This window comes from Zingiber officinale, chromosome 10A (genome assembly GCF_018446385.1).
Source record: "Zingiber officinale cultivar Zhangliang chromosome 10A, Zo_v1.1, whole genome shotgun sequence".
In the NCBI taxonomy this organism is placed as follows: Eukaryota; Viridiplantae; Streptophyta; class Magnoliopsida; order Zingiberales; family Zingiberaceae; genus Zingiber; species Zingiber officinale.
In genome coordinates, this window is record NC_056004.1 from 5,408,615 (window position 1) to 5,423,779 (window position 15,165).

Genomic DNA, 15,165 nt, shown 5'->3' on the forward strand with positions numbered 1-15,165 from the left:
CATTATACTTTTTCAATCTTCCTTTATTTGAATTTTATTCTATCTATTTTAAAATTTACTATTCTCAATCTACCTAGTAAAATTCAAATACAAAGACATGAATACATTAAAAAAAAAGTTTCTTAAGTTGGCACGCCAGACAAATATTGCCGACTTGCTTTTGCAACGCTGGAATCACACACATCGACAGAGAGAATAAGGAATTGGCCTGGCGGCAATGTTGGGCCAGGCATATGCAGCGCAAAGTTCCTAAGGTAATGTTGGGCCTACACCCGGGCTCCGCCTCCTGCTCCCACCGCCAGCGTGGCTTGATCGCTGTCCACGTCATCGCCTCCCCACCTGCCGCCTACCGCCCCTTCACTGTCTGCGCCGCCTTTAGCGCAGCACCGAGTCCTTCGCCTCCAGGTCCTGACTGCCGACGGACACGGATGCCCTGTTAGAGCCCATGCACGGCACCAGCACGAAGGCTTCAAGACCCATAGCCCGCGCCTCTCCGCAGCACACGACGGGACGGCCAGCACCGGGCCGGAGCGGCACGTTTTCAGTTCCTATCGGCGTAAAATCAGATATATTTTGGTCAAATAAATCGCGAGGGATATTGTAAAAGGTGATTACGCTCGGCGCCTCTCACAATTAACCACGGAGGTAAATCACGAAATATAGTAGCTATGAGCTGGGAGGAGTATGAATGCGTCGAGAGAATTGATCTTTGAAATGAACCGTGAGGGACACGTTTTAGTAAAAGTTGATCTAATCTAGTCAGTTTCGACCCTAGAGCTTCGATTTGTGTATTTATTCTCATTTTAAATTAATTATTATTTTTTTAAAAAAAATGACTGATTAACAAGCTGGTATTATTATTATTATTATTATTATTAAATAAATTAATTTTTCCTTACTCGACATGCATACAAATTTTTCATTGATATTTTAGATGTTTCGACGATTTACCGAATCATGTACCGAGTTTTTGCATATTACTCGAAAAAACCATATCCATTCTAGAATTGACCAAATCACTCCTCCTTTCTCCATTTTCTATCCAATAATACCTTTCTTTTCTTATGTTATTTTTTTTTAAAAAAAATAATCTCCCAGTCCTATTCTTGCATGATCTCCGTTTCCTCTCAGAACACCGACGGCGGTTATCTATGTCGTCCCTTAACCTCCATCCAATAGTGTAAAGAAATATGGTATAATACATGAAGTTGTCATCATGAGATTTAGAATTTAAATTTCGATAAAATTGAGATAAATACTTTTCTTATGTGTTAGTCATTATTCTAAAGGTTAATAGTCATCCGTAATTTATCTCCTCCGTGTTGGCCCTAGGACGGATTGGCGGAGGTACTGAGGGCGAGCGTATTCGTCTTTTGCCACCAAAGAGACACGGTATGTCAACAATGGTAGCCAACGCTGTCGGACGGTCTAGTGGCTAGCACATGAGGTATTGCCACCATGAGGTCTGGGGTTCGAATTTCGACAAAGTCGAGATAAATACCTCCATTATGTGCTAGTCACTATTCTAAAGGCTAGTAGCCGCCCGTGATTTACCTCCTCCGTATTAGCCCTGAGACAGATTAGTGGAGACGCTGAAGACGAACGTATTCATCTTTTACCACCAAAGAAACATGGTATTTCAGCGATGGTAGCCAACGCTGCCGATTTTACAAGAGGAAGCAAGGATGATCTTTTCTCACCATTCTATCACAACTCAATTCACTTTTTTTTTTGTCATGATACCCATGCCGTTGTATTACATTTGTTTTTTTTATTTTTAGCAGTTGACCTCTGTGTTTTGAGTTTTTTTTGTTATTATTAGAGGTAAAATCCGATGAGTCGGAGAAGTCGGTCATGAGAGGAGGAAAATGAGTGCTTTTGGAAGATGAAACTGACTTATTTGATTCTTCGCTGAAGGGCAACTCCGGTCCAAGGAGTGTCAGTGCATCCCCAATGATGAAGTAATTTTTGATTTAGAGAAAAAATAAGACTATGAATATATTTGATCAAGCTTATTTAATACGCATCCATGTGTTAGATATCATAATATTTCCGGGTGAATAGTTGTTACTCTTTGACGGGTTATTACGATTCTTTGACAATGATGTCCATCAAAGGTAATCCGACCGGACTCATATTCGATCGACTCTATGTAATAGGAGACTGTAATAAGAATGGAGAACTATGCCCCTCTAGTTCGACCGAACTATATGATGAGAGTGTTGGATCGTGAAATGTCGATAGAGGGGGGGGTGAATATCGATTCGAAAAACCAGCGTTAATAAGAGTTAAGTGCAGCGGAATAATAAAGACAGAGACAAACTGAACACAATGTTTTATACTTCGTTCAGAGCCTGTGACAACTCCTACTCGAAGGCCCATACTCCATGAGTACTTTCGTTGGGCAATTCACTAGCAATTCGAAATAATGATTACAAAAACAGTACAATGAATGCTAATGAAAATTAAAACAAATACCGACAAGAAAGAAAAAGGAAGGAGCGTAGTGTCGGAGCTTTGTTAGTGTCGGAGCTTTGTTAGTGTCGCAGAAGCGCAGAGCAGTAGGAGACTTTTCTTTTTCCGTTGTTGTTCTGAAGCTCCCCTCTGACCCTTCTTTTATATGATGCTCGGGGCGCCCTGGTGAGACGTGGCAAGTTCAACCAGCGAGCTCCAAGTGGCGACGCGTGATCAGGATGATTTTTGCCTCCAGGGCGCCCGGATCCCTTCCGGGCGCCTGGACTTCCGGGCGCCCGGACCACCTTTTTCCAGTGAACAGCTTTCCTGCAAAATAAAGTGTTAGTTCAGTTTTATGAATTTAGTATAAGAAGTATGACTTAGATTCCGTCTTTTCGAGACCGGAATCTAGTCACGATCTCGATTTAGATATCCGAAATGGATCTAAGCCGGATCGACGCCTAATGTTCCCTTCCCGGGAACGCGTCCTCGCAGTCACTCCCCTCCAGTGACTTACCTCACTTACCTGCCAGACGTCCGGTCAGCCCTTCGACCCGTCTGGACTTCTCACCAGCTATCTGGTCAGCCCGTCGACCTAGCTGGACTTCTCGCCAAGCGTCCGGTCAGCCCGTCGACTCGCTTGGACTTCTCGCCAGCTATCCGGTCAGCCCGTCGACCTAGCTGGGCTTCGTGCCAGACATCCGGTCAGCCCGTCGACCTGTCTGGACTTCTCCTGCATACTCGATCAGAGTGTTAGACAACAACAGACTAACTTAACCTGATTTGTCATTCATCAAAACCTGGGTTAAATCGTTAGTGCTAACCGCACCAACAATCTCCCCCTTTTTGATGGAATGACAACCTGGTTAAGTTAGTGAAAACATATGCACGAAAAGACAAAAAGGGTTTTTAAGTTAGTTTGTATTTTCAACTCTGGTTTAGCTAATTTAACCACCTAACCCTCCCCCTTTGGCATTCATCAAAAATAAGCATTGATTACATAAGCATAGATTTTTGAAATGTCAAGATAAGCAGATAAAGAGAAATAATGTCAAGATAATCTGGGGGAGTTTAAACTTTTGAAAAACTTGTTTAAAACATTAGCTTTTAGATTTTAGAAAATAGCTAAGTCTAAATAGACAAAATCTTAAACACAAGTGTATAAGTTTTAAATTTCAAGATTAAAATTTCAAAACTAGTTTCAATTTTCAAGACTAAGACCCTATAAAGAGCATAGTCCTGGACTCGAAGTTCTACAGACCTAAACTGGGTCACAGTGGGATCTCGCTCTCCCCCCAAAAAATACGAATAAATCGTATCAAGAGTGATATGTGAGTAGGGATCTCCGAATGGTAGATCCCTGGGAGGATAGCACAAAAAGGAACAAGTGGATGGACGTAACCCTAAAAACTCCCGGATCGTCGTAGGTGATAGCGTGATATCAGTACCTGCTGCCCTAGTAGTATAGGTAAGGTCATCTACTTTCACTAGGTTGTTACAAAATTCAGCACACAGACTTATGTTTACCGGACTAGTACATTCAACAAGGTTTCTTAGGTTATAGTGGTTTATAACCTCCATAACAGGAGCACAAGAAACTAAAAAGAATGATCTATCTATGCGTTTAGTCCTAATGGCCATATAAATGGTTGACTCAAATCTAAGTCTAAGTTCATCTGTGGAAAACCTAGGGTCAGTACTAGCATTAGAGGGCCCAGCACCAGTATTTGTTCGTTTCCTACTGTTATATCAAAGAGATATTCTAAATAAAAACATCAAGACAAATTTAAAAAAAATTTAGACAAGGAAAAAGGATTTACCGAGGAGCCATCGTAAAATATAGAACTGATGACCTCGGTTGAGTCGCGGCAGCGTCTTCACCGCAAGAAAATTTAATTTTTGAACACTCTCACACTGAGGTTCAGATGGAACCTTGGTAAGAGTGAAGGAGTTTGTGGCAAGTGTTGGGGGCGCCTGCTGCCCCCTATTTATAGGGAACTCCGGGCGCTCGCAGCCTTTCCGGGCGCCCGGGGTTGATTTCGGGCTAGGCGCCCGGACCCCTTCCGGGGCGCCCCGGAAGGGTATACCAGGGGTGCCCGCCCCGTTTTTTTTTTTTAGAGTTGATTTTTAAAATAATTTTTAAGGTTAATTAAAATAATTTTTAAAGTTAATTTAATTTTTAAAGTTAATTAAAATCATTTTTAAAGTTAATTAAAATAATTTTTAAAGTTAATTTAATTTTTAAAATATTTCTTAAAGTTAATTTAAAATAATTTTTAAAGTTAATTTAATTTTTAAAATAATTTTTAAAGTTAATTTGGTTTTAGAATTAAAAGTAAATTAATCGTAATTCATTTTAGTTATTTAATTCAAAATTTGATTAGTTCAAAATTTAACTTAACTAATTCAGTTCGAAATTTAATTTGAAATTTAATTTAATTAATTTAATTTGAAATTTAATTTAAATTTGAAATTCGAATTTTAATTTTGATCCTTAGTCATCTCACCCGATTTAAGTTTTCAATCAGTGAATCCTATAATTCTGTGAGATGAGTTGGATTTTAATTATGGAGTTTTGGTTTAACTTGTGTTAGATTCAGTTTTAGCTTTGGTCTCTACAAACAGGCATTTTTCGGATAAACTTCTAAGCTTGGTGAGTCACATGGACGTCATTAGAAGTAACCAACCTTTCGAGGTTTTCCGAATAGTCCTATCCACGGAGCTTAGTACTAAACCTTGGTCTAACTGGTTAGGATTCATTTAAGGGTAGCTTCGGTCAGTTCCACTTGGCCAAATGCACCAGATCGAAACCATATCTTTCTAGACATGCGATGCCCAAGCTTCCCTAACGTACTATCATCCAAAAACTTCACCAGTACCATGATTCAAGTTAAACTTGGTCTCTTTTTAACTAATCCTGATTACCCTGCCGGGTTAGTTTGTTTAGGTTACCCTATCGGGTAAGTTAGTTTTGGAGGTGCCAGCTATTCTGGAGCCTCCCCCTGAATTATTGGCCATTAATTTAAATTTTGATTTTAGGTTTGTGTCGATTCCTTTTATAGTTATAATTAACTTGGTGATAATTTATATTTTGTTGAGTTTTAATATTTTTAAATTTTGTTTTCTTTGATTTGTGTTTTGGGTTTTGATTTAGTTTATTCGAGTTAATATAGTATATTTTTTCTTTAGGTATGTAATATTGATTAATTCCTACTTGCGTGGTCAAACACGCTTTCGGAACCCAAGCTTGATTAGTTGATTTGTATTGGGTTATTAATGATTTAAAAGTTTTATTTGAATTCGACTTGTACCCAAGTCCGGTTTTATTATAATATGCCTTTTGATTGTTCAGAATTAAGTCTAGATTTTTTGATCTTGTAGTGAATTTCTCTAGTATTTCTTTTAAGTTATTAATTTCTGATTTTAATGTTGAGTTCTCTTCAAGTATTATATCTTGAGTTGGATTAAATTTTTTTATTTGTTCCTTGAGGTCTTGATTTTCCTCAAGGAGTGATTTGTTTTCATTTTCTATTTTAATTAACTTACTATTTAAGGAAGAAATAATTTTAAAGAATTTTTTGTTTAAATTAAAATATACCTCATCCGGGCCTTCGGAAACGAGTACGGACTCGTGGCTTGATTCGGGTTCAGACCCGTCTTCATCTTCCAACTCATCCTCTGTTTCAGCTTCGCGGGCCATCAGCGCGAGGTGGCTCTGGTGTTTCTGCTCTTCTCCCTCCGATTCGTCCCACGTTGCTTTGAGGGCCTTCTTTTTGGTTGGCTTCGGTTTGTCGAACTTCAGTCTTGGGCATTCGTTCTTATAGTGCCCCTTTTTGTTGCATCCGAAGCACGTCACGTTCTTTTGTTCCGAGAGAGAACTGATCTTTTGAAGGTCCTTCTTGCTGAAGCTTCTTTTTCTCCTGGTGAACATTTTTCTTACCAGGTTCACAAGGTGTTCTTCGTCTTCGGAATCTTGATCAGAATCTTCTTCAGATTCAGGCTTGCTCTTCTTTTCTTTGGATGAGCCTGCAAATAAAGCAATACCTTTCTCGGCTCCAGCATTAGTTTGTTCATGTAATTCTAACTCACAGAAAAGCTCGTCTAATTTTAACTTAGATAAATTTTTCGAAATTTTGTAGGCATCTACGATTGATGCCCACAAGCTATTACGAGGAAAGACATTTAGTGCGTACCTTATTAAGTCTCTGTTTTCCATCTGGTGGCCTATCGCGTGGAGTCCGTTAAGGACGTCCTTGATTCTTGCATGCAGTTGACTTGCCGTTTTCCCTTCCTGCATTTTTATATTAAATATTTTATTTAAAAGTAGGTCTTTTTTTGTTACCTTCGCGTCGCTTGTTCCTTCGTGCAACTCGATCAATTTGTCCCACAATTCTTTAGCATTCTGATGTGGTCTGACCCGGTTCATCTCTTCTCGTGTTAGGCCGCAGTGTAGCGTATTGATCACTTTGTTTTCTGTCGACGCCTTTTTCCTCATGTCCGGAGTCCACTGTTCCGTGTCTAGTGGATTTCCGGAGTTGTCGGTTGGAGCTCGGTAGGCCTTTATAACGCTGAACCACTGATCGTAGTCTGTCTTTAGGTATACTTCCATTCTTTTCTTCCAGTACGAGAAGTCATCCCCGTTGAATAAGGGAGGTCGTACTGTGCTAAATCCTTCTAGTTGAGACATCCTGCACACAAGTAAACAAAGAGAAAAAAAATATTCCAAGACTTGGTCTTGGATTAGTAGTGCGGGAAAAAATAATAGCTGTATCTAAATTGGTGTTGCACCAATTTAGATTTAATTGCAATGAGAAGAAAAGTTTCTAAATTAATAATAATATCAACTTAGAATTAGGCGTAAAGAAAAAAGAGAAAAAAAATATTTTCACCCCCTGTCTGATTGGTGGTTGCACCAAATCAGAGCGGTACCTGCTCTGATACCACTTGTTGGATCGTGAAATGTCGATAGAGGGGGGGGGGTGAATATCAATTCGAAAAACCAGCGTTAATAAGAGTTAAGTGCAGCGGAATAATAAAGACTGAGACAAACTGAACACAATGTTTTTTACTTCGTTCGGAGCCTGTGACGACTCCTACTCGAAGGTCCGTACTCCGTGAGTACTTTCGTTGGACAATTCACTAGCAATTCGAAATAATGATTACAAAAACAGTACAATGAATGCTAATGAAAAATAAAACAAATACCGACAAGAAAGAAAAAGGAAGGAGCGTAGTGTCGGAGTTTTGTTAGTGTCGCAGAAGCGCAGAGCAGTAGGAGACTTTTCTTTTTCCGTTGTTGTTCTGAAGCTCCCCTCTGACCCTTCTTTTATATGATGCTCGGGGCGCCCTGGATTCCTTCTGGGCGCCCTGGTGAGACGTGGCAAGTCCTGTTGATACAGTCTGACCTGGCTGTTGTTTTGATGTTGACACTGATTTAAGTTTGTATCAGATGTTAATTGAACTCGAATTGATTACTGATCAAGGTTGATCATGTGGAAGGGAAAAGTCCAAGTTGGATACTTGGCACGCGAAGTAGGAGAGGGCTCGGTAGCTCGTTCTCCGGACTAGGTCAGAGAGGGCTCGGTAGCTCGTTCTCTGGACCGGACGAAGTCGGAGAGGGCTAGGTAGCTCGTTCTTCGGACTAGGTCAGAGAGGGCTCGGTAGCTCGTTCTCTGGACCGGACGAAGTCGGAGAGGGCTCGGTAGCTCATTCTCCGGACTAGGTCAGAGAGGGCTCGGTAGCTCATTCTCTGGACCAGGAAGACGTTAGGGTTTAGGGCTGGGAAGCTCTAAAACTAACTCAGGGAGATTGGATCGATCAACAGACCGATCCAGTGATAACCTGTGTGACTGGATCGGTCGACAGACCGATCCAGTGATACTGAAGTCTCTGATCGGTCTATGGACCGATCAGAAACCACACAGAGAGTTTCTGTGGGTTATCTGATCGGTCTGTGGACCGATCATTAACCACACAGAAGCATTCTGTGGGATATCTGATCGGTCTACAGACCGATCAGCATGAAGGGATCAGAATCGCCGGGACTCAAAACGATAGAGGGGGATCGGTCTGTGGACCGATCCACCCATAGTCTGATCGGTCCACAGACCGATCAGACCCCTTCCAGACCGATCAGGCTGTTGTCTGATCGGTCCAAAGGTCTGTGATCGGTCTGCTGACCGATCCACAGTTAAGTTCATTGTGCATGCACTTTCTCTGATATTTTCTGATTCGCACTCCTTTTTGCCAATCTCTATTTAACCTTCTGCTGTGAGTCTTTTGGAGATGCAGGTTGCAGGTACCATACCAGTGCTTAGTTTCAAATTAAGCCTCATCAAAGGAATGAGACAAAGGATCTTTCCACTGCTTTCTCTGCTTCAAATGCATTTGAAGCAGCAACGGCTACAGGTTGCGATTGGCTGTGTTTCTGGCAGTGATCAGGCGGCGATTGGCTTAACTCCTGGTGATTGGTTCGAGCTCAGAGGCACCAGTGAAGACCGTGGTTCTATTGGTGTGAGCTCAGAGAATCAGAAGAGGAAGAGAAGCGATTGGCGACGCCGTAGCTTGCAGCAGGGATTCGGTGCAGGTTGGCAGCGATCCGGTGCAGGCTGATCGAGCAGAGACATAAGAAGCAGTGTATGCTGGAGAGAAGAATACAACAAGAAAGTAAGAAAGTTCTGTTGATCGTTGTGGTGTTCTTGAGCTCTCGGGTGAAAAACTGCGATCTGTGAGTTCTCTGCTTCCACTGATCCTCGCGTGGTTGTAAGCTTCATTTCATTCTTCTGTGCCACCGAGCTCTGTAAGTCTTGTGCTTTAACTTATATATTTCTTGAGACTTTGTGGAGAGGTTACTCCACCGAGAAGGAGAGCTTCATTAGCCGGAGTCATCCGGGGTGGGATCTACCGAAGATCAAGGACTCGTCTACCTTACGGACACGCCGAGGAGTAGGGGCAAGTTATCCCCGAACCTCGTAAATCAGTGTGTTAGTGTGCTTGTTTCTTCTTTGTTTTAGTTTTCTAATTCCGCTGTGCTAACAAGTTTTTTGTAGAAATTTGTGTTTAAATTTTTAAGAGGCTATTCACCCCCCCTCTAGCCATCTAAGATCCTAACAAGTGGTATCAGAGCCTGGTGCTCTTCATCTGGACTAACATTCCAAGGAGCAACAAGATGGCCATGAAGGAAGGATTCAGCACCAACAGACCACCCTTCTTCGATGGAGCAGATTTTCAGTATTGGAAGAGCCGCATGGAGTACTACCTCAAAACTGATATCTCCATGTGGTTCTCGGTCAAGGAAGGATTCACATCACCGAAGGACGAAGAAGGTAAGGAACTCGATTCATCAAGGTGGTCTACTGAACAAACTCGTAAAGGGCAAGCCGATGCCAAGGCGGTAGTCACCTTACAATGTGGGATTGCCAAGGACCAACTCGTCAAGGTAGGTCCATTCTCGAGTGCAAAAGATTTATGGAACAAGCTTATCGAGCTCCAAGAAGGAACTCGAGATTCTCGGATAGCCAAGAGGGACCTATTCTTGAATCAACTCCAAAACCTCACCATGAGGGAAAATGAGACAGTAAGTGAGCTACATGGAAGATTCAAAGAGATCATCAATGGTCTCCATTCCGTGGATGAACACGTGGAGAATCGCGATCTTGTAAGGTACGCTCTAAAAGCTTTTCCGAGGAGTGCCTTGTGGTCATCTATGGTAGATGCCTACAAGGTCTCTAAGGATCTTTCAATTGTAAAGTTAGATGAATTTTTTTGTGAAATGGAACTTCATGAACTTGCTAACAAAGGTCAAAAGGAGAGAGGTATAGCTTTGGTTGCAGGAGAAAAGAGCAAGGATGGGAGAAGAAAGAAAGAAAAGAAGAAGGAGAAAGAGATTCCTTCATCTTCATCCTCCTCCGAGTCCGATGATGAAGGTGGATCATCATCAAGCGAGATGGCAAATTTTGTGAGGAGGATCATGAGAAGAAGCAGGAGATACAAAGGTAAAACTGTAGATCAAAATATTGATAAGTCTAACATTACTTGCTATGAGTGTAGCAAGAAAGGCCACTACCGGAGTGAGTGTCCAAAACTCAAGAAGGAGGAACGGGCCAAAAAGAAGGAGGAAAGAGCCAAGAAGAAGAAAGCTCTCAAGGCCACTTGGGATGAATCTTCCTCAAGTTCATCGGAGGAGGAAGAGAAGAAGGAGAAGAGTACTCGGCAATTGGCACTCATGGCAAGGGAGGAGTCCGAGTCCGAGAGTGATGACTCAAGCACTTCAGCCACGGCTTCATCATCTTCGGATGATGAAGAGGTAACCTCTTCTCACCTAGAAAAATGTTATAAGACTATTACACATTTGTCTATCTTGCTTAAAAAATCAAAAACAGAAAATAAATCATTAAAAGAAGAAGTAGAAAACTTGAGAGCTCTTAGGGAAGATGAAGTTGATGACCTACATCTAGAGCTCCTTGAGGATGAGAACAAGGCCTTGAAGGGTGAGGTTGAGAAACTCAAGAAAATGCTTGAGAAATTCTCAACTAGCTCCAAGACATTAGACATGATTCTAAATGCCCAAAGGGCGGTCTACAACAAGGCTGGATTAGGATACCAACCTAAGGAGTCTAGCTTTATTTCTTTAGTGTCAAGAACCCAATTTCATAGATCGCATGTTTCTAGGGTTCATGAGACTAGGAAGAAGGTAACAAAGGCATGGGTGCCTAAGTCTTTCATTGTAGATGCATTAGGTCCCAAGATTTGGGTACCTAAAACATCTATCTTTCGTGTCTTGTAGGCATTGGTAAAGGGGGAGCGTCTATCAACTTGGTTTGTTGATAGTGGATGCTCCAAGCACATGACCGGGGACAAGTCACTATTTTCTACCATTCAAAACAAAAATAGAGGTAATGTGTCATTTGGTAACAATGGTAGTCTTAAGGTTATAGGAGTTGGAGACATTCATATATCCGAATGCCTCCAAATCAAGAATGTCCTTCTAGTCAAGGGGATGACTTTTAATCTCCTAAGTGTCAGTCAATTGTGTGATACGGGTTACATAATTGAGTTTCATTCGAGTCAATGTCTAGTCAAGAACATTGACACACTTGACATGGTACTAGTAGGCACAAGGGTAGATAACATTTATCAAGTTTCTTTTAAAAGTGCTACTAATGCTCTTGCTAAGTGTTTCATGTCAAAAGAAGAAGAATCGTGGCTTTGGCATAGGAGGTTGGCTCATGTGAACATGAAGAATATCCGGAAGCTGGTCAACAAAGGGTTAGTGCGAGGCTTACCAAGCATCAAGTACCAAAAGACCAAATTGTGTGATGCATGTCAGAAGGGTAAGCAAACTAAAGCGCCTCATAAAGGTAAAAGCGCTGTAAGTACAACTACTGCCTTAGACTTATTACATATGGATTTGTTTGATTGCAGTAGTGTTATTTCATTAAATGGAAGTAGATATTGTTTAGTGATTATTGATGACTTTACTAGGTATACATGGACCTTCTTTTTGAAAACTAAGGATCAAACCATAGATATTTTTATTTCCTTTTGTAGAAGAACTGAAAATGAAAAATCAACAACAATTAAAACCATTAGAAGTGATCATGGTGGGGAATTTCAAAATCATAGGTTTTTAGAATTCTGTCAAGAAAAGGGATATAGGCATGAGTTCTCTACTCCAAGGACCCCACAGCAAAATGGGGTTGTGGAGAGAAAGAACCGAGTCTTACAAGAGGCTGCACGAAGCATGCTCAATGAGTACTCACTACCGAGCTACTTGTGGGCTGAAGCTGTGAATACAGCTTGCTATGTGCAAAACAGAATCCTGATACATAGGTTTTTAGGAAAGACTCCCCATGAACTTTGGTTTGGTAGACCCCCTACAATTAAACATCTTAGGGTGTTTGGTTGTAAGGTGGTTATTTTGAACACCAAGGATCATCTTGGAAAATTTTCAGCCAAGGCTGATGAAGGGATACTGGTCGGGTACTCGCTCACCAGCAAAGCCTATCGAGTCTACAACAATAGGACAAAATTGATTGAAGAGTCCTCTGATGTAGCTTTTGAAGAAATCCCTAACTTAAATGATCAACCAAGGGATGTAGGAGAAATTCAATTTGAACTTAGAAATCTAAGTTTGAATGATCAAAATGAAGAACGAGTCGAAGTTGACTCTGATGTTGATGAGCAAAGGCAACAAAGAACTCAATCTGATCCTTTGCCTGATATTGAGTCCTTGCCTGTGCCTAGTGAGACCATTCATGAGGTACCATCAACACCAAGACAATCTAGGATAGCCACTAGTCATCCCCAAGACCAAATTGTGGGAGACATCCAACAAGGAGTTAGGACTAGGTCATTCTTTAGAAATGAGTCTAATGAAGTCGCATTGATTTCAGAAATTGAACCAAAAATAGTTGATGAGGCATTGCACGATCCTGATTGGATCTTAGCTATGCAAGATGAGTTAGGTCAATTTGAAAGGAGCCAAGTATGAGACTTAGTTCCTAGACCTAAGAAGACCACCATTATTGGAACTAAATGGGTCTTCAAAAATAAGTTAAACCAAAAGGGAGAAGTCTTAAGAAACAAGGCGAGACTTGTAGCCAAGGGCTATAGTCAAGTCGAAGGTCTCGATTATGATGAGACTTATGCTCCCGTGGCACGATTAGAGTCCATTCGTTTAATGCTAGCTTTTGCTGCACATAGAGGTTTCAAGCTCTATCAAATGGATGTTAAATCGGCCTTCTTAAATGGTTTCATTAAAGAAGAGGTCTATGTTGAACAACCACCGGGGTTTGTGAATACCGAAGTTCCAAACCACGTGTACAAGCTCAAGAAAGCTCTTTATGGGCTTAAACAAGCACCTCGAGCATGGTACGAGAGGTTGTCAACTTACCTATTAGAAAAGGGTTTTGTAAGAGGCCAAATAGACCCAACACTATTTCTGCGTAGAGATGGTGAAAACATTTTTGTAGCCCAAGTGTATGTCGATGACATAATTTGTGGCTCAAATAACAAGGGCTATTTGAATGAATTTATCACTCACATGGAAAGTGAATTTGAGATGAGTCTAGTAGGAGAATTGACATTCTTCCTTGGACTTGAAATCAAACAAACTCGAGATGGCATTTATGTCCATCAGACAAAATACACTCAAGAGATGCTCAAGAAATTCAACATGAGTGACTCTAAGGAAGTATCCACTCCAATGGCGACAAACACTCGCCTTGACAATGATGAGAGTGGAAAACCAGTTGATCTAACGCAATATAGAAGCATGATTGGTAGTCTTCTATATCTCACAGCTAGTCGACCAGACATACTTTTTGCTGTGGGCATGTGCGCTAGATATCAAGTCTGTGCCAAGGAATCTCATTTAATTGCAGTTAAGAGAATATTGAGATACCTTAAGGGCACAATTCGAGTAGGTCTATGGTACCCTCGTACAGAGTCTTTTGACTTGATAGGCTATACCGATTCCGATTATGCTGGGTGCAAATTGGATCGGAAAAGCACCAGTGGGGGTTGCCAATTTTTAGGTTCATCATTAGTTAGTTGGTCAAGTCGGAAGCAACATTGTGTTGCTCTCTCCACGACCGAGGCTGAATACATTGCCATGGGAGAGAGTGTATCACAATTGTTGTGGATGATTCACACTCTAGAAGATTATGGACTTTCATATAAAGGAGTGCAAGTGTTGTGTGACAACATTAGCACAATAAACCTAACGAAAAATCCAGTCCATCATTCAAGGACCAAACACATTGAAGTGCGTCATCACTTCATTAGAGATCACGTAGCTAGGGGAGACATTGCACTCACATATGTTGAGTCAAAGTCAAACTTAGCCGACATTTTCACAAAACCCCTTCCGGAAAATGAATTTAGTCATTTAAGGAGGGAATTGGGAATGTGTTTGGCTCAATAAGTCATTTTGACCACATTATGATCAATAAGGACCATTAAAATGACAAGAGAAATTGGGAAATTAATTTGGGCAACTTGGGGACATCTCACACAAACTATAAGGTTTAACAAATTGTTTTTGTTTGCTAAATATGGGGTGAGATGCTAGGATCAACCAAATTATTCAAAATGTATCATGCATCCCTTGAATAATTAGGTTGAAGAGACATAAATTGAGTATGGGGAAGGTCATTACATAATTCATGTGTATTTGGCTCCTAGATCTTACTCATATATTCCAACCAAGGAATCTTGGTTGGATCTGTGTCTAGGAATCATCTAACCTTGTTGATGTGTTGATTGATACCCTTGATTGATACCTTCCTGATGTTGATTGAAAATAGGACAAGTTGGTGAAGAAATTTTGACATATTTTGACAAACTTGAAACTGAACATAACAAGGATCAAAAATTTCAGCTTTCATGCCTTAAGTTGTTTGTTTTCTAAATGTCTGCAATTTTAGGGCTATAAACAAGTTCAGACCATAATCTTTAGGTAATCGTTATGCTTGTAGATCCTCCAGGTTCTAGGTTCTGAACCTGAAAGTTTTCCTAGAGAAACTCCCACGAATTATCGAACTATCTCTATGAATTTCAGTTACTGAAATTACTGGAGAGGTTTAAGTATCAGACACTGATCGGTCTACGGACCGATCAGGTCAGCTTGGCACGCTAGAACCCGCTACTGATCACTTTCTGATCGGTCTACAGACCGATCAGAGAGGTCCCTGATCGGTCCGGAGACCG